The 24,556-nt window shown below is 46.3% G+C and overlaps 1 non-coding gene across 1 annotated transcript; it reads left to right on the forward strand.

Moving 5' to 3' along the window:
• The first annotated feature begins 8,123 nt into the window (after positions 1–8,123).
• Trnai-uau lies at positions 8,124–8,197 on the forward strand. The gene has a single exon. It is a non-coding gene; the product is annotated as a tRNA-Ile (tRNA).
• Positions 8,198–24,556: the final 16,359 nt, after the last annotated feature.

The raw sequence follows: 24,556 nt of genomic DNA on the forward strand, positions 1-24,556 counted from the left end.
CGTTTTCTCTTAGTGGATTGGTCGAAAGATCTTTTCCGTTCACAGATCAGGAGGTTCTCTTCATCTCTTTTGTGGTGCTTAACGTTACTGTCTCTCATAAAGCCGGCATCTGGTGGCCGAGCGGCTCTAGGCGCTTCAGTCCGGAACAGCGCGACTGCTACGGTCGCAGGTGCGAATGCTGCCTCGGGCATGGATGTGTGTGATATCCTTAGATTAGTTAGGTTTACGTAGTTCTACGTTCTAGGGGACTGATGGCCTCAGATGTTAAGTCCCATAGTGCTCAGAGCCATTTGAACCATTTGCCTCACATAACAACGCTGGAACTATCACTGCATTATAGGTTTCAAGTTTGGTCTCAACTAACAGATTTTTATGAGTGATATAAGTGACAATATGTCGATTAATTTCCGGTTTTAATTTGTCATTTGTTTGCCTGTACACGTACATTACAACTACTGATTTTCATCTCATTCGAATAGCTCCTTCCTGGTCCATCGTCTTTTTGGCGTAGAGTATATTTTCTGAAACGATAACTTAAAACAGACCACCAGGAAAACCCAGACAGAGATGGGCAGATGCAGTGAGGCGGCCCACAGAGTGGATTATGATTACCATGATCATATGGTGGTGAGGGATGGATTACAGCACTCGTGCTAAAATTTACTGAAATGTGTGAACAGAGGTCGCAAAATGTTTGAAATGGAGCTGCAAGTAAAAACATACAGAACAGGCAAAACACTTTCTCTCTCTCTCGTCCACACACACACACACACACACACACACACACACACATACACATACAGAGGGGGGGGGGGGGCGGGGGGAGAGAGAGAGAGAGAGAGAGAGAGAGAGAGAGAGAGAGAGAGAGAGAGAGAGAGATACAGCGAGGACTGTTGCGATACGTGCAATGCAGGAAAAGAGTCAGTGAGGTTCTGGAAGGTAGGGAGCAAGCCTTATTTTGATGGTCCCAGCAATGCCCCCTCAAACACAGGGGCCATTGGCTTCTCCCCCCAGCAGAAGAAGCAACAGCCTCCTGCGGCTCCTCTCGTGTGGAAGGGGTCCCTTGGGATCCTATCTCCCTAGGTCTCTACTAATGCCACAGCGGATACTCGTCAGTGGCTAAAGGAGCCAAAAGCTGCTACACAAAGAGCTTTACGGTCTTCCTCTGTGCCTGAAGATAATTAGGAGACGTCCTCCTAGCAGGCCACTAAAGAGAAGCGAGAGGGTAAGCAAACGACGAAGAAGACTGCTAAGAACAGGACTCTCCAGTGGCCCCAACACCACCACTCCCGACCAGTTCTGCATCTGAGGGTGAGGTGGAGATTTTAGGGTACTCTGAGCACCTGGTTCTCACGCCTCATCTGCAATAGCACTCCGTCTTCAGGCCACAAGTGGCCATCGGGACCATCCGACCGCCGTGTCATCCTCAGCTAAGGATGCAGATAGGAGGGGCGTGTGGTCAGCACACCACTCTCCTGGTCGTTACGATGGTTTTCTTTTACTGGAGCCGCTATTCGGTCGAATAGCTCCTCAATTGGCATCACGAGGCTGAGCGCACCCCGAAAAATGGCAACACCGTATGGTGGCCCAGATGTTCACCCATCCAAGTGCTGGCAACTCCCTACAGCGCTTAACTTCGATGATCTGACGGGAACCGGTGTATCCACTGCGACAAGGCCGTTGCCATCCGCAATAGGAATGGATACACAGTCGGTGGCAGTAGGTGATCCTGAGGCATAACCTGCCTCCTTGCACGCTTCATGCCTTCCCAGCCAACTCCAATGCCGTGGTCAGCTGCTGTAGGTTTTTCGGCTGGGAATCCATGCCGCGAGCAGCCCGATCGAGGTGGTCACACAAATTCTTCATTCGGTTATTCGGTTTAAATTCTGGGAGTCTGGTGGCCAAGGGAGTGGTACTCTTCTAACCACGCAGGTACACTGTGAGCTGCGTGACATGTTGCACTGTCCTGCTGAAAGATGGTATTGTCCCAAGGAAAAACTAAACTCCATGCAGGGCTGGACGTGGTCACCAAGAAGAGATGCATACTTGTGTTGATCCACTGTGCCTTCCACAGTAACGAGATCACCTAGGGAATGCCACGAAAACACCCCTCAGATCATAACGCCCCGTCGTCCGGTCTGGACCCTACCAACGATTGTTGCTGTGTGAGGGTGCATAAAACGCGATTTATCTAAAAAGGAAAACAGTCGCCACTGAGCGGATGCGCAGTTGCGGTATTGCCAGCAAATTCCAGATTTCGTTGCTAAAATAAAAGATGTCGTGCGGCTAGGGCCTCCCGTCAGAATGACCGTTCGCCAGGTGTAAGACTTACAGTTTGATGCCACTTCGGCGACTTACGCGTCGATGGGGATGAAATGATGATGATTAGGACATCCCAACAACCAGTCCCTGAGTGGAGAAAACTCCGACCCTGCCGGGAACCGAAGCCGGGCCATTAGGATTGACATTCTGTAGCGCTGACCACATTTTTTTTTGTTGATCTCAATATTGTTCGTGGAATTTGTTCGGGGTGGACATCTGATGAGGTCAGTTTAAGTTTTTCGTTGACCCCTTCACTCAGTTTCTTATTACAGAGGGGTGCTAACCCTCTGACCGAACACGCTGAGCTACCGTGCCGGCTACCACTCAGCTACCGGGGGCGGACATTTCTTTGCTCAACAGCAGTGGGCATGGGTGGAAGGACAAGGTGCCTGCTGTGGAAGACCATATGCAGCAACGTTCGCTGAATGGTAATTACGGAGACGCTATTGGCAGCCCCTTGGTTCATCTAGGACTAGGCGGTCAGTTGCCCAACAACTGCACGTCTGTTCGCCCGTACACACCTTTGCAGGTGTTGTTCTCCCCTCTCATTTATGGCCTGTGATACACCACAGTTGTCTCGGCGCCAGTTCTGGATAGCGCCATTTTGCCATTCACGGTATATTTTAACTATTGCGGAACTCGAACAGTTTATAAACTAGCCTTTTCGGAAGTACGAGGCCTGTTCAGAAAGTAAGCTCCGATTGATTGCCAAATTGAAACCACAGTGAACATCAGAAATGTTTTACTTGTCACAATTAGCTACACCTTTCAGCTACTTCTCTACGTAGACGCCGTTCTGACTTAGACTTTTGTCATAGCGTTGTACCAACTTTTCAATAGCCTCATCATAGAAGGCAGCCGCCAGTGCTTTCCGCCAATTCTCCACGCTGGCCTACACCTCGTTGTCTGTGTCAAAATATTGTCTTCAAAGACAGCGGTTCATGTGACCAGAGATGAAACTCAGGGGGAGACAATTGCGGACTGTATTGTGGGTAATCTAACATTTCCATTTGAAAACGATGCAGGAGCATCTTCATTGCCCCTGCAGAATGCGGCTGAGAATTGTCGTGAAGACGAAACAGCACGACAGTTATGTAATGTTAGCTGCATAGCTTCAGGCGAAATTTCTCACCAGGCCCTCGTACTTGGCGGCAGACACTATTTTCTAGACATCTTTACGCACTCACTGCGAGCTCAGAAATGAGAAGAGCGACGTGATGCTAACTGGGGTTATCCTAGAGACACTACCCAACACATCTGTGCAAAGCCTTATCGGATTTTCGTAGTCGTTTCCATTTCGCGACCGATCGGAGCTTACTTTCTGAACGCCCCTCGTATTTCCACCCTCGACCGAAAAGCCAGTTATCACGCCGTGTTGGACGTCAGATAAATCTCTCCGTTTCTGCATTACGATGGTGACTGCACTGTTTTCTGTACCTCCCAACACGCTTTATGCCGGCAACTGAACTCTGTGAGTGGTCTTTGCACGTTGATGAAGAACACAGGCTGTGGCCACAGTAATGTGACTGTACCATGTAAAATGTAAATCTCGTGTGACTAGGGCCTTCCGTCGGGTAGCCCCTTCACCGGGTGCAAGTCTTTCGATTTGATGCCACTTAGGCGACTTACGCGTCGATGGGGATGAAATTATGATAATGATGATGATGACAACACAATATCCAGTCCGTGAGCGGAGAAAATCTCCGACCCAATCGGGAATCGAATCCGGGCCCTTAGGATTGACATTCTGTCGCGCTGATCACTTAGCTACTGGGGGAAGATACTGAGCCATGTGAAAGAAGCTGCAGCTGGTGGATAGCTCAAATAGAAGAGTCAGCCACTGTGTAACACAATGAAGTTTCATGACTAATAGCTAAGACCGGAGTCCAGATATGTCACAAAATTTTAAAACCTGGCCATACTCGTCTCGTGAGGGCAGATCCCAACCTAAATTTGAATCTGTGCGCTTATAACGATAACAAAAGCCTTCAATTAAAATGTGACGAACACTGATTTACGTGGCACAGTTATTACGGGCTGTGGATACCCTACGTAGGGGACAGTGTCCAGTTTCGAGGCGGTTCAGTGCCACTTCATCCAAATGATTCAAATGGCTCTGAGCTCTATCGGACTTAACTTTTGACGTCATCAGTGCCCTAGAACTTAGAGCTACTGAAACCTAACCAACCTAAGGACATCACACACACATCCATGCCCGAGGCGGGATTCGTACCTGCGACCGTAGTGGTCGCGCGGTTCCAGACTGTAGCGCCTAGAACCGCTCGGCCACCCCGGCCGGCCCACTTCATCCCATCGGAGTAACTGACATGACGGACGTCACAGCCTGATGGCTGCCTTCACCAGTTACAGTTTATTGGCTGCCACTCGCAGCAAGTTCTGCTCTCACAATTGCGTGGAACTGCGACCCAAAAGCGAGATGACAGCTTGTAGCCGAGTGGCACGCTGTGTAACGTCATGTTCCTTGCAGCCCTTCTTGGTGCTTTTGTCTACTATCCCTTGTCTATTATCCTATCACCAAAATCCCACTACTCATGATATGCAACAAAATGACACATCCTGATCCCGCCACTGTAGATCGTACAGTTGGTCATGTGTGAAATGGATCATTTTGCCTGCTATATACACGTGCTGCAAGGACTGTAGAAAGGAAGGAAAATTTAAGGTGTACTTGATCACAATTTTTGGCATTTCAACCAGAGCATTTACATAGACTGAACTGTGCTAATGATAATTAAATCAACACCTTGAGCTATCGACAGGCATTGATATACTTCAACGGGGACAGCTGAAAATGTCCGAAAGAACAGATACCATTTCCATATAGTTAAGGCTAACTGGCCACTGACATCATTCTTCTGTGTGGATGCACACGCATTGCCCGAACTCTGCAGTCGCACCATTCTCTTTGCCTTCGGTGGCTCAGATGGATAGTGTGTCTGCCATGTAAGCAGGAGATCCCGGGTTCGAGTCCCGGTCGGGGCACACATTTTCAACTGTCCCCATTGATGTATATCAACGTCTGTAGATAGCTTAAAGTATGGATTCAATTATCATTTCATTCTAGAGAGCTGCATGGTCATCGATGGTATATGTTCTTTCGGACATGTCTGAAAGAACAGATACCATCTCCATATATGAATTGTGCAAGTCCTTATCACAGAAGAATACAACATGCAGTGGAAAATTTCGATGAGAGGAAACGACTCCCAGCATCCACTTGGCGCTGGACCGTCCCGGCACAGGACTGCCAGTGCTGGAGAAGTTTGCAGACAGCAGAAATTGTCCGTCGGCGGGGAATAATGGCGTCCTTTTAATGAGTCCAGTCGTGCAAGTGGATTACGGCGAGTGCTAAACAGACGGCGGCGCCCAATTTTCCGCCGGTGGGCGCATTGTCGCTAACGAGGCAGGGCCGGCCTGGTCCGGACTCCTTGTAGGCCGCCATTGTGCCCGATGTCTGCGCAAAAAGAGCGGACGTTATTAGTTTATGAAACGAGTAATTGCACGCCGACTCCACAATGTGACAGATTAGTCGGACTCCGCCGCCGCTGAATGGCGTTCTTGAATCTTTCATTCCGTCGCGACTGCGCGGATGGACGGTCTCGCCAAAGGGAGCCAATTGTCGCACCAAGCCCGTTCTGCGCGAGGCGCGCTGTTGTTGCGAGGTGACATGCTAATCATCACGAGTACGGCTGTGGTGGGCTTAATTAACGTGTGGCTGTCGCTGGGTGTTTGTGAAACAGGAGATCACGGGTCACACTTAATGTTATCGTCTTCTCTTTTTGGCTCTAGTTCACATGGCTCTGAGCACTATGGGACTTAACTTCTCTGGTCATCAGTCCCCTAGAACTTAGAACTACTGAAACCTAACTAACTTAAGGTCATCACACACATCCATGCCAGAGGCAGGATTCGAACCTGCGACCGTAGCGGTCGCGTAGTTCCAGATTGTAGCGCCTAGAACCGCTCGGCCACTCCGGCCGGCTGTGTGTGTGTGTGTGTGTGTGTGTGTGTGTGTGTGTGAGAGAGAGAGAGAGAGAGAGAGAGAGAGAGAGAGAGAGAGAGAGAGAGAGAGATAGATATGGGGGGTAGGGGGGCAGAGAAGAGAAGAGAAGAGAAGAGAAGAGAAGAGAAGAGAAGAGATGAGATGGTAACAAGTAAGAATTGAGATGAAAAGACATGGGAAGAACTGAGATGAGTTGCTAAGAAATGGGGTCAAAAGACATGGTAAGATCTGAGATGAGAAGAGATGGTAAGAACTGAGATGAAGGGAAATGGTAAGAAATGAGATGAAAAGAGATGGTAAGAAATGAGATGAAAAGAGATGGTAAGAGATGAGATGAAAATAGATCGTAAGCAATCAGATGAAAAGGGGTGGTAAGAAATGAGATCAGAAGAGATGGGATGTGACAGCATTGGAGGAGGTGAAATGGGTGTGGATGAGATGGAATGGGATGGAATGAGATGGAATAAGATGGGATGGGAAGGGACGGGATGGAATGGGATGGAAGGAATGAGGTGAGGAGACGCGAGAAGAGTTGAGAGGGGGAGGGGGATAACAGAGAGAGGGAAGGTGGTTTGAGATAGTCTCTTTAACTCATCAAGTGCTTCGAACACTGTTTGTGTAACATTGTATAGGATAGGGAAAATAAAACTGACCCGGAAAACATTTGTAGTAAAACTGGCGCGAGACTCATCATTATTAACGGACATCACAGAAGATGCTGAATAAGGCCACAGCTGATGTCGATGCAGCGCTGTGCTCCACTAATCACACTGGGAAACACGCGTAAAAGCTCTGGCTGAGCCAACAGCCAGTGTTCTGCTACAGCTCTTCCTGTGTATGAGAATTATATAAGTGGACGTGACTCTTTGCCTCATAGGTAAACATCACGGAGATATCAGACAATCTAGATGGCCAGGAGACTGAACTGCCTATGCGGAATGTCCTATCCTCACCCAACACATCTTGCAGCCATGACGAGGTTGACAATGCTCTGTGAGCTGTTGCTCCGTCTTGCTGCAAATACCCACATATTTATTTATAGTCTGTGGCTTGAACGACATATATGTTGGACACTTTATGAACATAACAGTTAGCATTAAGAGTTCAGTGAGAGAACAGCGTTACAGTGCAGCACTACACACTGAGTACCAAACACCAGTTCTGAGATTATACAACGGCTCTTCAAAGTACTACCCGACGAGGCAATCCGTACGAAATCTATCGACTACGGTTATAGTAAATAGGTTGTTTCAAAAGGAATACTTATTATTTTAGGAAGAGGTAGATTGTACTGATTGGAGGATTATATTGCTGAGAATCTGTCCCGGATCCCAGAAGCAGCTGCAGGATATTTGTCTAAATGCTTACAGGAGCTACACATAATCAGAGCTTTTAGCGATTTGCAGTAAACTTTAATCACAACCTTAAACTCTTTCTAAATTTTTTGTCACATTCTAAGACAAGAAAATACGACATACCACCAACGAATTATCTGAATAGGAAGAGAAATCGGTAGTTGTGGTGTATATGTACACTGAAACAAGCGATTCAAATTTCAGAAAGCCTTTGTGATTTATTCAAGAGAAAGAGGTTCACCAATAGAGCAAATCAATAACGCGTTGGACCACGTGTGGTCCCTTATGCAATCAGTTATCAGCTTGGCAAACATTAAGACAAGCACTGGATTCTGTCGCCTTAGATTATCATCGACTTACCGCTGTGCAGTAAGCGGGAGGCGTGCCAGAGGTAAGTCCCTGCAGTCGCACTATCCTGTGTGTCCTCGATGGCTCAGATGGATAGAGCGTCTGCCATATAAGCAGGAGATCCTGGGTTCGAGTCCCGGTCGGGGCACAAATTTCCAACTGTCCCAGTTGACGTATATCAACGCCTGTATGTAGCTAGGGGAATTCATTTCGTTGTAATTTCATTCTAACGAGCTGTATGGTCACCATTTGACCATCTTCTTCTGTTCAGATGCACAAACAGTGCCCGAACGTTAAATTAAACCACAAGTTTACTGTTACCAGTCACCGTTTTAATTATTTCCACGACGCGTTTCAAAGGTTTAGATCTCCATCATCGGGTGGATTTACATTAGTTAGTGTGACATTTGTGTGTGTGTTGTGTTACGATTTTTTGGAGGAACTTGCGGCACTGCCTAGTGGAGAAATAAGACACTATTTCAGAACATGGTTTTGGATATCTTCTAACAAAAAATTAAACTGATATCTAATGGTAAACATAAAGTATGTAAACTAGAGTACCTCTAGTGGTCACAGGCTCCTTTCGCTGTCGCAACACATCACATGTATACTGTCACATTTGTAAACAAATATGGCATCTGGAATCTGCTGGGTGCAAGGTTCGTATAGCAGAAAAGAAGACATAATCGCAAAGTGCAAATAATATACATCGTAACAACATTATTACAGAATAATTGTTTAAAGCATTTGGATGTGTTTGTTTTGAAGTGTCGAATATATGTGTGTGTACTTCAGGTGGTATGTAAATCCAATTTTGACAAGTTAAAACAGCTAAACATTCGTACTCGTTTATACAATCAGGTGAAATGTTAAAATGACTTAAACTTCATACTCGTTAATAACAATCACGTGAGATGTTACAGACTTGAAGTACGATAATCATATTGGCTACAGCAGTAAGATCATACTTAGATAGCGCTATTTGATTGGGATTAATACACGGGTGTGAGAGACTGGAGGCAGAAGGAGAGAAAGAGAGCGAGAAAGTGAGTGAGTGAGAGAGAGAGAGAGAGAGAGAGAGAGAGAGAGAGAGAGGATGGAAAGAGTGATTATGTAAGTTATATACGAGCTAACATTTACATACCAAGTGGTCTTAAGATCACACATTACATATGTTAGTTGCCTGATGGTTGGGGTAATACATTGGTTAATATGCACTGGTTAATATGCAGATAACTATACAATTTGTGCCAGTAGTTGATGTACAGTCATGCTCAAAAGTATCCGAACGACCTAAATTGCATTTCGCCTAATTCGCATACATCCCGCATAACGCAGCTGTCTAGCAGGTCCTCTAATCGCTGCTCGGTACAGTCGTTTGACGATTGAAAATGGTGGCAACAAGTCACCACTAGAAAACACTGCTCTGTATCGCCATAACTTAAGATGTAAACTAATACCACGATACTAAAAATATCAGGAAACACCTTATCACAGATAAGACTGTCCTTAAGGCCTGTAAGCCCAAATTTATTACAATAAATGACATACCTGAAATGTTACCACTCTCATTATTATGTCACATAGGTAATGCACGTAGTGAGTTCGTGGTATTCATGATTTCCTCTTCAAAGTAACATATCGTACTTATTATTTAACACAAAATTACATTAAAAAATTAAGTTATTCATGAGCAGTTAGTTGAGTGTATGTATGAACTTCAAATGACACGACGAACCGTCTCGATCTCCATACGGATTCAAACCCAGGTCAAGCAGACTAAGCAAAGATTTCGTGACTGACGGAAACCAACAGTCATCCCTGACTAGGCACAGAGACTTATATACCTCGATTTTAGACAGTATCTGTTATCAAATATCAACCTTAAATTACATAAGGCAAACATTTTTAACGGACGCGAATTCCTACCCAGCATCTGTTGTCCCTGTTAACGAACTACGAGAGATGTTAAATATTGCTTCTTCACAAGCAACGTACTTGAAATGCCGTGAGGTAAGGCTTTCTGTTGGACAGGCATTGTTATCGAAGCACAATCAACTGTGACATATCCGATTTTCTCGGCAGTAGCTAGATATTTTAACTGAAATGACGAGACGAAACATTAATTTTTTCCTTCCCAGGTCTCCAACCTGGCACCTATCGCTGTTATATTCTAGAGAAAACGAACGTTGAATATGGGTTCGTTACATCAGCAGCGACATGTGAGCATGTTTGAACTAGAAATAATATGACGAAGTGTTCAGTGCTGACTGGTAATCCAACCCCACAAAGAGACCTCAGCTACCGAAGTTTTCTCCACCTGCAGCTCGGAATAACATCCTTGAATTTACAGTGGCCTCGCAAATAGTTCTGTGTCTCACTGGGAGTCAAAAACGTCAGATATCGTTAGTGTTGACAACGAATGAAAATACATTAAAAAAATGGCTCTGAGCACTATGTGACTTAACATCTGTGGTCATCAGTCCCCTAGAACTTAGAACTACTTAAACCTAGCTAACCTAAGGACGTCACACACATCCATGCCCGAGGCAGGATTCGAACCTGCGACCGTAGCAGTCGCGCGGTTCCGGACTGAGCGCCTAGAATACATTAAAAATCAAAATTACACTCCTGGAAATGGAAAAAAGAACACATTGACACCGGTGTGTCAGACCCACCATACTTGCTCCGGACACTGCGAGAGGGCTGTACAAGCAATGATTACACGCACGGCACAGCGGACACACCAGGAACCGCGGTGTTGGCCGTCGAATGGCGCTAGCTGCGCAGCATTTGTGCACCGCCGCCGTCAGTGTCAGCCAGTTTGCCGTGGCATACGGAGCTCCATCGCAGTCTTTAACACTGGTAGCATGCCGCGACAGCGTGGACGTGAACCGTATGTGCAGTTGACGGACTTTGAGCGAGGGCGTATAGTGGGCATGCGGGAGGCCGGGTGGACGTACCGCCGAATTGCTCAAGACGTGGGGCGTGAGGTCTCCACAGTACATCGATGTTGTCGCCAGTGGTCGGCGGAAGGTGCACGTGCCCGTCGACCTGTGACCGGACCGCAGCGACGCACGGATGCACGCCAAGATCGTAGGACCCTACGCAGTGCCGTAGGGGACCGCACCGCCACTTCCCAGCAAATTAGGGACACTATTGCTCCTGGGGTATCGGCGAGGACCATTCGCAACCGTCTCCATGAAGCTGGGCTACGGTCCCGCACACCGTTAGGCCGTCTTCCGCTCACGCCCCAACATCGTGCAGCCCGCCTCCAGTGGTGTCGCGACAGGCGTGAATGGAGGAACGAATGGAGACGTGTCGTCTTCAGCGATGAGAGTCGCTTCTGCCTTGGTGCCAATGATGGTCGTATGCGTGTTTGGCGCCGTGCAGGTGAGCGCCACAATCAGGACTGCATACGACCGAGGCACACAGGGCCAACACCCGGCATCATGGTGTGGGGAGCGATCTCCTACACTGGCCGTACACCACTGGTGATCGTCGAGGGGACACTGAATAGTGCACGGTACATCCAAACCGTCATCGAACCCATCGTTCTACCATTCCTAGACCGGCAAGGGAACTTGCTGTTCCAACAGGACAATGCACGTCCGCATGTATCCCCTGCCACCCAACGTGCTCTAGAAGGTGTAAGTCAACTTCCCTGGCCAGCAAGATCTCCGGATCTGTCCCCCATTGAGCATGTTTGGGACTGGATGAAGCGTCGTCTCACGCGGTCTGCACGTCCAGCACGAACGCTCGTCCCACTGAGGCGCCAGGTGGAAATGGCATGGCAAGCCGTTCCACAGGACTACATCCAGCATCTCTACGATCGTCTCCATGGGAGAATAGCAGCCTGCATTGCTGCGAAAGGTGGATATACACTGTACTAATGCCGACATTGTGCATGCTCTGTTGCCTGTGTCTATGTGCCTGTGGTTCTGTCAGTGTGATCATGTGATGTATTTGACCCCAGGAATGTGTCAATAAAGTTTCCCCTTCCTGGGACAATGTATTCACGGTGTTCTTATTTCAATTTCCAGGAGTGTGTTATCCACCAACAGATAGGTGTTCTCATGCTAGAGCTTGATAAGACATATTGAAAACTTTAGTACCGGACCAGGATTCGAGCCCATTTACGCGCTACATGTGGAGATGTTGAGGAATCAGCAGTTTTGAGCAAACAACAAATTGTAGTGGAGCTGAATTGTCACGAAGGGATCAGATTCCACGTTAAGGGCGGTCTGAATTGCATTCCAAGTTCAGAACCAATTTTATCGACATACAGAAGCTCAAATAAAAGATGAAAAATAAATAACTAGTATAAGAAAGGTTACTGGTGATAGAGTTTCTGCATGTCGCCACTCCTGACTTTATTGTGGTTCAAAATAACGTCTACTTGGCAGAGAAGGAATATCATGTTTAATGTGAATTTCAGACCATAATGCCATTCTACCTTCTTCACCTGGCATAGCCAGAAGAGAATAGAATCTGTCTCTCCCTATCAAAAACCATAGGCGGAAGTTGCAATCGAACCAAGACCATGAGTATATGAACCTAGCATGAATCCATTAGACCACCAATTCGTCTTCCATATGATGCATTTTTCTATCACAACACCGCTGCGCCAAACTGGATGAGAATTCTGACACACAGGCTCCCTGTAGTAAATTGCAGCATGTTCAGTACATTCATTTACTTGGTTGACCGAATCGCCACTAACTAGCTGCCTTGGCTACCCAGTACATACATTCGCCTCTATTTTGTAATCACCGAAATAAAAACACGTAACTGCCACCTACACAGAACTGCCAACAGTGTAGGATGCAGAAATTTAAGTAGGAAGTGTTCCTTTCCACTTGAGCTGCTCTATCGCGCTATCTGTTGCGCTATCTGTTTGTTGAAAACGTCGTGCAGTGCAAAAGAAAAGCTGTAACTGCCTGTCTCTCAGAAGTCTAGATCCGACCATATGCATTGTCTCACAGCACTGTGGAATGCGGAAGTTCTGGAAGAATTGTTGTTGACTTCTGGAGCTGCTGTAGCTACGTTTCAGGTAGTAGTGTAATGGGAAACGTCGCGCTCTGTAGATAAGATGCCGCGAGTTCGAGTACATTCCCTGCTACATTTTTTAAAACGCAATTGTGCCGTCTGCTGACGTTACCAATCTAATGGAACTTTGAATTCCCTTCACTTCTCAACCCAAAATAGTCGCATGTGGGAAAAGGGCTAACTTGTGCGACATTTTGTTCTTTTCAGGTTTAATAGATGGCCAGGCAGCAGATACTTTAAAAGCAACAGATTCGTGAAAAGTAAAATAGTCTTCTACTGGCATAGCTACTTGCAATATTTACATAGTTTCCAGCAGTCACGGAACAAAAAGAAAAGATGGTAGGTGATAAACGTAGTGAATTGTATTTTATGTTGCCTGATGTAACCTAGGTCCTAAATCAATTTAAAATTTTGCATCCCTTGTTTCTGTGAGGGCATAAGGATCGCTCATTTTATTTGTAGTGTTGATGAAAATAATGTCCTATAAAATTGTACATTAATTTACAACCACACTGTATTCCTAGTTATTAACTCGTCAATCGGCTTCCTGTGACTTTTACAGCTCGAATGGAGAGAGTTATTACGTCGGCTAAAAGCTGATTGGAAACTATCCATCGATTTCTGGAGGACATGAAATCGCAATCTTACACACACACATTCAAGAGCATCTAATACAAAATATCAGGGCCTGAATGCAATGTCCTATGTTTTCACCAAGTAAATATTTAAACTGTGTGTGAATACAGATATAAAAAAAATCAAAACACTGTTCTGAATTAGTATCACAAATGAGCCCTTCAATTTTACTGGACATTCAGTATGTAAATTACCACTTGTGGCAAATTATCAGTGATTGAAATATATTACTCTGTATATTGCCTGAATATTACCATTTGCGTGGCCTAACGAAGCTGAAATAACTTCATTAAAAATCCCATCACGCCCCACGTTTCGTACGTAGATATATGTCATACGGATTCGGGGTGACACGTGTGGGCTCAGAGAGCAGAATAGTAAATAACGAAAAAATAAAAAAGTTAACTGAAGGCGGGTGCAGATTTAAGACGTAAGAAGAAGCAGTACAAAAGTCTCTAATACTACGTAATCACTTAGGAATTTGCTAGGTCCGTAGTTAAAAAAATACTTATTTCAAATATGACGGTATTTTAGAGTTTTAGGCACTGCATGTCTCCCTTAAAATGAATGTGTGGCAATGAATAATTGCTACATCGTTAGATTAGGTCAGGATTGCGAAAAATTAAGAAAAGAGAGAGATCAGATAAGCAATGAGATATAGCTGGAACTATTGTTGAGTGCTTAGAGTGTGAGAGGTAATTGTGATTATAGTTTAAATGAAATAAATGTGGGTGGTACACGTAACCGCCGACGGCCTTGCGACAGCGGTAACACGGGTTGACGTCAGATCACCGAAGTTAGGCGTTGTCGGGCTGGGCTAGCGCTTTTACGTGTGACCGATCATGTCTGCCGAGCGCTGTTGGCAAGCGGGGTGCACTCAGCCCTTGTGAGGCCAATTTAGGAGCTACTCGACTGAGCAGTAGCGTCTTCGGTCACGAAAACGTTGCAGCAGTTGGCAGAACGGTATGAAGACCACATGACTCTCTACAAACGTATACAGTGACGCCTATGGTTTAAATGACAAGGTTCTGTCTAACGTGACCTAGGCGTCACGTTAGACAGATCCTCGTCATTTAAATCACACCTTACAAAAGCAGCTGTCAAGGTGAGAACAAGAAACAACCTCATCCATAAACTCTGCGAAACCACCTGTGTATCAAATGCAACAACTGTGAGGACGTCTGCACTGAGCCTGGTATACTCTGTGGCGGAGTACTGTGCACCAATATGGCTAAACAGTAGTCATGTGAACAAAATCGATGTCAAACTTAACAACACCGTGCACATTATTTCAGGAACCGTTAGGTCTACCCCTAACATATGGCTACCTGTCCTGAATCATATCACACCCAAAAATACGACGAGAAGCAGCCTTGGTCAGAGAATGCGATAAGATCGAAGCAAACCCTGAAGTACCGGTACACATCGATATAGCTGATCTGAGTACCAAAAAGCTTCGTTAAAGACATCCTTCTCTTGCTCTCGACAGCCTCACTGGGTCTGACATCAACCCTAGGAGAAGAGAATGGCTCCAGAATCCCCCAACAACTTGCCACCTAATGCCTTGTATTACCGAGGCAGTTCTTGGGTTTGATCAGCCCTGCAAGATCTAGTCAACGCTCAACCGATTAAGAACTGGGAATGGAAGATGTGCTGACTCGCTCTTCAAGAAGAATTCCTCGTGGTATCCCAAAACTCCATCGTGCAAAGACTAGATGTTTATCTGCGAATATATGTAATGTTATATAGTGTAGAATAACGTGATCCAATACTGAAATGTACTTAAATGCCATACGCTAAATAAAATATCGGCTGAAGATGAAATGGCGGTCGGGTGGCACCGTTGGGGCTTCCGACACTTTTTCGATCTGACAGTTTTTTAGAAGCATAGGTAATACCAATAGAAGTTGAATGAACCAGGAATTTCGTTTCTGGGTATCAAATGATGAGAAAAACACACCGACCTAACGGAAAGTGAGTAGATTACTTTGGAAAACAAGCAAGATCAACATGAAAGAAGATAGTCCTTCGGAAAGAGAGCCTGCGCAAGAAACGATTGTGTTGAAGTGAACAATATGTAAAATTTAAGAATGTGACTGTCAAATGATTAATGGTAACTATCTGTGTAACGAGGTAGTCAATCAGATGGTGGTGGTGGTGGTGGTGGTGGTGGTGGTGATGATGATGATGATGATGATGATGATGATGATGGTGAGTGGGGCTGAGGGGGCGCTCGACATCACGCTCATCAGCACCCTGACGAAAAGTCAACATGAAATCTCATGGGTGGGGACGAAGGCTGTCCCCACATGCAGAGCAGTTTATAACGTACTAAAGTCTGCCACCCTTCCCCACCAGTTTAGGGATGAGGCCTGATAGTTCACAAAATTTCACCACTCTGTTAACACCGGTATCGGTATCTGCGAGGATGGTGAGCAGATCTCCAGCGAGACCAAGTGCTGCCCCATTATCAGTATACAGGACACACGTAGCCACATTATGCTGAACTGAAAGCTGCACGCCACAAACTCCACAGAAAGGTGGGTCCCCCCCTTGCAGGAGGAAGCCATGTGTGAAAGGCCATGCCCGATGCGCAGTCTGGTAAGCAAAACCTCCTTCCAGCGGCGAAGTTGACACGAGGTCCGCCAAGCTTTTGTGGTCGGTTTGAGCGACCGCAGTTTATTGTCCGACACCTGCAACCATTCAGTCTCCCACTGACGCATGATGCATCTGTCAGAAAATGAGATAATGGCGTGCAATGGGATGGGACACTGATGGACAGCATAATCCCAACATGCTTCCTTGGCAGCATTATCAGCCATGTCGTTACCCTGTATCCCAACGTGGCCAGGTACCCAACAAAAGATCACTCCTTGCCACAGTGTTGGAGTCGTTGTAAGGAGTCATGGATGAGCTGAATCAGCGGGTCTACCGGATACATTTGGCGAAGCGCTTGCAGTGCACTAAGAGAGTCGGAACAGACAAGAAAACTCGTACGGTTATGTCTGTGAACCCTCTCCAGTGCCAGCTGAACAGCAACACCTACTTCCTTGGAAGCAGTTCTCCAGAACTTATACCAATACGGGATATGAGTGAAATGATAAAAGTGCACAAGCGAAACATGGAACTGCTAAAACGTACTTAATGAACTGAAACGTAGCCTAACAGAAAAAAAATAGATATCATCCTATTAATCCGATCTGTTAGTACGTTCAGGATAAGAGCAATTAATGACTAACTGTACCCGTAGATGACATACCTGTAATTCTGTCCTCCATTTGTCACCAAAAGTTCAATGGTACGTTAGACTAAGTCAGCAAAATCTCATTAAATGTTCTGTTAACTCTCTAGAAAACGACAGTGTATTTCATCGACGTCAACGCAGTGAATGAGTTCGGACGAGTCGGAGTCAAACTGACGTTTTGGTTATAAAATTCGTCGGAGCTGAACCCCCTGGGGAACACCTGGGGCGTTAACGGTCGCCATTTGCATTCCCTCTAGCGACCAGCCTGTAATCTGCGGAAACTTCGTGAGATGCAGACGTACGTCTGGGACCAGAGACTTCCGGAAACCTACCTTCGTACATCGATATTTAAATTGGTGGGACACAGCTGGTATAATCTTTATTAAAAAAGAAACTCCTCCAGCTGTATTTAAGGTTTTATATTTGGCTACTAGTTTCGACGTTGTGTCAACGCCATCTTCAGGCTCGTACACTTTGATTAATTCAATTGTGTGCGGCTGAGAACTAGCAGTCCGCGGTGAGAGCAATTCGTGCTCCATATGGATGGCGGGCAGCAACGCTAGTTATGACGGTAATGACAAAATAACTAAACAATAAGATAGGTGAAATAAATGCGCGATCACAAAGGAAGCTGAAAGTGTATCTAAAGAAATCGCGAGCTAGAGACCGAAGAGAATGAGAAACATATAACGTTTGGACAAAAATATCAAAACACTGCGAGAAATGCTTGATTGAACATTAATGCAAATGCTGCCCAAGACTGCAGGTGCCGTTGTTATATCTGACCACGAACGGTACATACTCTGATCAGCCAGAACATTATGACCATCCGTCTACTTTTGATATAAATCCGTCCAAGCGATAACAGCGTCACCTGGCGAGGAGTGACTGTTAGTCAAACACACGCACGGTGCATGTAGTATCAGTAAGGGTGGTGTCCGTGTGTAGAATGGGGAGGCGCGCGATCTCTCTGAGTTTCTCTGAGGGCGAATGTGATGGCCCACAGAGACGGCTTGTCGGGTGTTCGAGAAGTGCTGTGGTGAGCATCTTCAACGCATGGTGAAACAAAGGTGAAACAACGTCCAGATGTGTGTTGGGCGGCTAACCCTCATTACAGAGTCGGAAATCGTAGGCTGGACAGACTGGTAAAAATGGACAGGCGGCGAACTGCGGCGGAAATAACAACAGACTTTATGGCTGGTCTTGGGGTCCCGGGTTCAGGGATTTTCACCTGCTTCGAGATGACTGGGTTTTTGTGTTGTCCTCATCATTTCATCACCATTCATGAAAGTGGCGAGATTGGACTGAGCAAAAGTTGGGAATTTGTACGGGCGCTGATAACCGCGCAGTTGAGCGCCCCACAAACCAGAAATCATCATCATTTAATGCTGGGCGGAGCACAAGTGCACCAAGCACTGCTAATGATAGGCCTCCGCACCCAGCGACCCGTGCATGTGCCAATGTTAGCACCACGACATCGGCAGCTATTACTGACATGGGCAGGTAAACATCGCCAATGGACGTTGGCGCTGTGGCAGAGCGTTGCATGGTCTGTAGAATCCCCTTACCTTCATCATCACACCGATGGAAGGGTACGAATCCGTCGTCTTCCAGGGGAACAGCGCCTTGGCAATACTGCGGGACGGAGACAGTCTGGAGGCGGCTCCATTATGCTCTGGGGAACATTCAGGTGGGCATCTACGGGTCCTGTGGAGATCATGCAAGGCACCATTCAAGGAGTATCGTACACAGCTTGCAGACCAGGTACACCCCTTCATGAGGATCATATTTCCCGCTGACAGTGGCATTTTCCAACTAGATAACGCGCCATGTGACAAAGCCAGAAGCGGTTCGAGGAACACAGTGGCGAGTTCCTATTGATCTGAGCCCGATCGAACACATGTTGGATGTGATTGAACGTGGCGTCGGAGCTTATCGCTCCCATCCCGTGAATTTAACCCTTTAATTGCTCTGGAAGTGTTAACGCGCGCCTTTGTACCTGTCCCTGTGTGCTCTGAACGTATTTACGCGCACCACCAGCCCTTCAACCTGGTACTCTGAACGTATTTACGCGCACCACCAGCCCTTCTACCTGGTACTCTGAACGTGTTTACGCGCACCACCAGGCCTTCTACCTGGTACTCTGAACGTATTTACGCGCACCACCAGCCCTTCTACCTGGTACTCTGAACGTATTTACGCGCACCACCAGCCCTTCTACCTGGTACTCTGAACATATTTACGCGCACCACTAGCCCTTCTACCTGGTACTCTGAACGTGTTTACGCGCGCCGCATGAGTGGCTCCTGACCTGGGGAAAGCCATTAGCGCAGGTACCAGGATTAGGCGCACTCAACGGCGCGCTCGACCCTGCTTGATGGATGCACGGCTGCAGCAGCACAAAGGGTTAAGGGAATTACGTGGCTTGTGTGTGTGTGCAGACGTGGCGCCAACTCCCTCCAGCGACCTACCAAGCCCTCATTGCTCCCATAACCGCTGTTATCCATGCTTAAGATGGAGATACCGGCTATCAAAAAAATGGTTCAAATAGCTCTGAGCACTATGGGACTTAACATCTGAGGTCATCAGTCCCCTAGAACTTAGAATTACTTAAACCTAACTAACCTAAGGACATCACACACATCCATGCCCGAGGCAGGATTCGAACCTGCGACCGTAGCAGCCGCGCGGTTCCGGACTGAAGTGCCTAGAACTACTCGGCCACTCCGGCCGGCATACCGGCTATCAGGTAGGTGGTCATAATGTTCTGGCTTATCAGTGTATGCAATGTCCTGAATACATTGCAAGAGTCAGCCGTGGTCAGAATAGTGTACTGCGTAGTTGTGAGCGCATTGTATCCGAGCTAAGTGAATTCAAACTTGGACAGATTGCTGCTGCTCTTATGATGGGAACTTCCGTACCCAAGTGAGCCGAAGAACTGAGATTCATACCGGACGCATGGGGGTGGAGAAACATCATCTGCCACATCACCATATGGACCAAAGTGTGTGTTGAGTTATCGTGACAGGCGGTCATTGAAGAGGATTTTGACGAAAAATAACACGATTACTATTCCGAAAGTCACTTCAGAACTGAATGTCACACTCGCAGACCCTGTCAGTACCAGTGCAACATGAAGGGAATTCAAGAAACATGAAGTTGCAGAGCGAGCTGAAAATCCAAAATACTCATCAACGATGAATACACGCTGAGCCGTGAACGGCTCGTGTTCATGCCACTTACTATTTGTCGTCTTCGATTACGGTATTGCCGCCTCGCTTTCTTATTCCATTTACTGGCGTCACTAACTTCCTGCCTTACTTGCTCGTGAGTTTCAGCAGAAGCGCGTATCAAATGGTTCAAGTGGCTTTGAGCACTATGGGACTTAACATCTGAGGTCATCAGTCCCCTAGAGCTTAGAACTACTTAAACCGAACTAACCTAAGGACATCACACATATCCCTGTCAGAGGCAGAATTCGAACCTGCGACCGTAGTACTCGCGCGTTTCCGGACTGAAGCGCCTAGAACCGCTCGGTCACCCCGGCCGGCAGCAGCGCGTACCGATAGTGGACTGTCGTACGATCTCTAGAGCGACCGATAGTACTGTCGGGTCGTCGGGTGTCGGTTGGAGATGGACCAGCAGCTTAGTCGGGCACGGAGCAGCAATCAGGGACCGAGCAGCGATCGTGGACCGAGCAGCGATCGTGGACGAAGGAGCGTCGGGACGGAGCGCCAGTGATGCCCGGACAGCCAGTACTTGCTGACCGCTGGCGACGCAGTGACCGGCGGAGGGAGACTTGAGCGGGGTCGACCATTGGTTGGTCGTTCGGTAGGTCGCCTCATCAGACGACGTGTATTTGGTCTTCTGACCGCTTCTGGGCCCCTTCGATTGGTCATTTGCGGGACTTGGGTCGGTTCTTTCCTGGTGCAGGGATGTTGGTTAGAAAGTGGGCGTGTTCTCTCTGCATGGGTGGGTCTTAATACGACAGCTTGGTGTTGTCCTCCTTGCCTCTTTGACTGTTTATTGGGCCTTGATTGTCTTTATACGCCACTTGTTCAGACATAATCCTGCTGCGATCCTCATCTTCGCTGGTACTTGTTGTCGTTTTGCTGATCAGGTGGAGTAGAAGTGATCCTGTTGGTTGGTTCCTTGGTTTGGCAGCCTGTCTCACCTAAACGTGCGTTAGTGTTACCTTCCCAGGCCGACCCTTGGAACCTTCTTAGCGCCGCTCCTTGCGTTTTACGTAGTGATTTCCTTTCAGTCTTAAGTACTCTGTGAGGCCTTCAAGCGAGTTTTAGGTTATTAAAATTGCAAGGCTTTTTCTTTAGGCCTTAAGCCGTAAAATTGTTTTCCGCATGTTGTGTGGCCTTCAGCCGAGTTTTAATTTCTCTTAAATTAGAAATTCAAAATCCTTGTCTTGCCCTTAACTCATAAGATTGTTATTCTTTAGTAGGAGGCCTTCAGCCGAGTTTTACACGAAATATTTTGAGGTAAAGCCTTCAGCCTTTACCGGCCGAAGTGGCCGTGCGGTTCTAGGCGCTGCAGTCTGGAACCGCAAGACATTTACGGTCGCAGGTTCGAATCCTGCCTCGGGCATGGATGTGTGTGATGTCCTTAGGTTAGTTAGGTTTAACTAGTTCTAAGTTCTAGGGGACTAATGACCTCAGAAGCTGAGTCCCATAGTGCTCAGAGCCATTTGAACCATTTTGAACCTTCAGCCTTTTCAGATTGAAAGTTCTACTTCCTTAGGCCTTAAGCCGTTAAATCGTTTTGTTGATATGCGTTCTTCAGCTGAGTTTCCACCTTAGTTAGATTATACATTGAAAATCTTTGTCTCGGCGTTAAGCTGTAACACTGTTCTTCATTAATGTGAGGCCTTATTGAAGATGAAAATTTTTTTTGAAGAATTGAAACCTCCAGAAGAACTCCTGTACCTCCTTGCTTTGGCCATGTGCCTTGGATTTTCGATGTGGTCTTCAGCCGATCTAAATTAAATCAAAGGAGGTCTTTCGTTAAAACGTTGAAAGTTTTTCTTTCTTGCTTGTATGATTCTGTGTCTTAACAAATAAAGTTTATATGTTGAGTGCAACTAACAGTAGCTTATTTTGGCCCCATTCCACAAATATAATCGCATCCACTCTGCCCTGCTAGCTCAGGGATTACACACGCGTAATAAGAAAACGTGGTGCCTAAGCCATAAAACCTGGAAAATGGAGCAATGGAAGGAAGTGATCTGGTCAGATGAGTCTTTGTAGCAGACTCTTTCTAACTTCTGACTGAGTTTACGTCTGAAGAGTGAAACATGGCGGGGGTTCTGTAATGATATGGACACCCACACCATGGTATACCACCGGCCCCATGGGTGCTCTGTAAGCTTACATTACTGCCACGGATTACGTGACCGTTTTTGCTATCATGTCCATCCTATGGCTCAGTGTTTGTTTCCCAGTGGCGATGCTGATTTCTAAAACGACAGGGCTCTTGTACATACACCTCGCATCATCCACGAAGAGTTTTGTGAGCTTTCGCATTTACTCCGGCCACCACAGTAACCCAGATCAATATTATTGAGCCTTCTTGTCTACTTTTTCTAGTAGAATACGCGATTGCTATCCATCATCGTTACCCAAACTTGGCGCTGGTTCCCAGGAAGATTGGAGCACGATTCCCTGGCTGTATTTGTCCATTACGAGTGCATTGGAAGTTGTTTTGATGGAACGGGTTTCCTTCAGCGTCTAAGGCATGGCAATGTTTTGCAATTCTGGTGTTCACACATTTTTTTCCATCGCCTCTGAGTCCGTCACGTAAATGGACATAAACATTGTGAGGAAGACACGGGGAAATGCCTAATGTGTCTGCATATGATACTACGACATCCCATAAACACTTTGAAACAAACTTCTGTAACATTTCGCATCCCTTTAGTCATATTTCTGTTGCGGGAGTAATTTTTTTTTATTTTTTTTTTTTTTTTTATGAGGCGGAATCGTCAAATGTTGCGGAACGTAGAACTGAAGTGTAGAAGGAGGAACCCCTGCAGATTACAGAGTGCAGTGGCCAGCGTTTCTGATTAATGACGGCGGTAAAGCGCTTTGTCGAGCATAATGTGCTGCGAACAAAGGACTGCCGTGTGTTGCGTACCTGCCGAGAAAAAAAATGCCGACTGTATCTCCCTGCGAGGTCCACTCTACAGGAGCGCAACGGTGTAAAATACGGGTCGTTAAAAATTATGAATCACGTATATAAAACGTTAAAATTACGGAGCTATCCTTGTCCTCACTTTCACACAGATTAAACACGACACAGGAAAAAAAGAAAAAAAGGTTGGCTGCGTTTCTGTTAAAAAATAACAGGCCTTGAATATAACACTAATGCAAACTGAGTACCTTTGTTAGTAATTTTCCAACGCGACATTCTGTATCTAGACTTAGTAGTTTGTGACCTGAAGTTCATGTCGTATCTACTCTTCCTCCGGTTGTAAAGGGTAGTGAGTCTTCCGAACCGTTATGGGTGATCATAGCGTGGTCTGAAAAGCAAAAGGGAAGCTAGCGCGTAAAGGCTATGAAATCGTTATATACGACGATGTTCACTCAATAGGGTTGTTTTTCTTTCCAGGAGAGGACTATACCTGACCATCTTATATTATTAGATTAATGTAGATACCTGGCAGAGGACTGTATGACCAAATTCGAAACTAGTCCCCTGACGAAGACGGCATTCTCTTTCATTTAATGATATTCTTGGCTGAGCCAGTCATGACGCAACTTTTCCATCAGCTGTGCAAGATAAACCTATGTGAAATGTCCTTAGATTTCGAGGACAATTTATCATTTCCAATTCCACAAGAACACAGGTGCTGACAGTTGTAAATATTACTGAACCAACAGTTTGATAATAGTTGAAAAATACTTGTACCAGTTCTTTTCAGAAAAATGGATACACTGTTAGAATTCGACCTCAGAGAAGATGAGTTGGGGTGCAAAAGAAGTCTAGTGCTACACCTACATCCATACTCCGCAACCCACCTGACGGTGTGTGGCGGAGGGTACCTTGAGTACCTCTATCGGTTCTCCTTTCTATTCCAGTCTCCTATTGTTCTTAGAAAGAAAGATTATGCCTCTGTGTGGGCTCTAATCTCTCTGATTTTATCCTCATGGTCTGTTCGTGAGATATACGTAGGAGGGAGAAATATACTGCTTGACTCCTCGGTGAAGGTATGTTCTCGAAACTTCAACAAAAGCCCGTACCGAGCTACTGAGCGTCTCTCTTGCAGAGTCTTCCACTGGAGTATATCTGTCATTTCCGCAACGCTTTCGCGATTACTAAATGATCCTGTAACGAAGCGCTCTGCTCTCCGTTGGATCTTCTCTATCTCTTCTATCAACCCTATCTGGTGCGGATCCCACACCGGTCAGCAGTATTCAAGCAGTGGGTGAATAAGTGTACTGTAACCTACTTCCTTTGTTTTCGGACTGCGTTTTCTTGGGATTCTCCCAATGAAAGTCTGGCATCTGCTTTACCGACGATTAATTTTATATGGTCATTCCATTTTAAATCACTCCTAATACCTACTCC

This window comes from Schistocerca americana, chromosome 10, assembly GCF_021461395.2.
Source record: "Schistocerca americana isolate TAMUIC-IGC-003095 chromosome 10, iqSchAmer2.1, whole genome shotgun sequence".
In the NCBI taxonomy this organism is placed as follows: domain Eukaryota; kingdom Metazoa; phylum Arthropoda; class Insecta; order Orthoptera; family Acrididae; genus Schistocerca; species Schistocerca americana.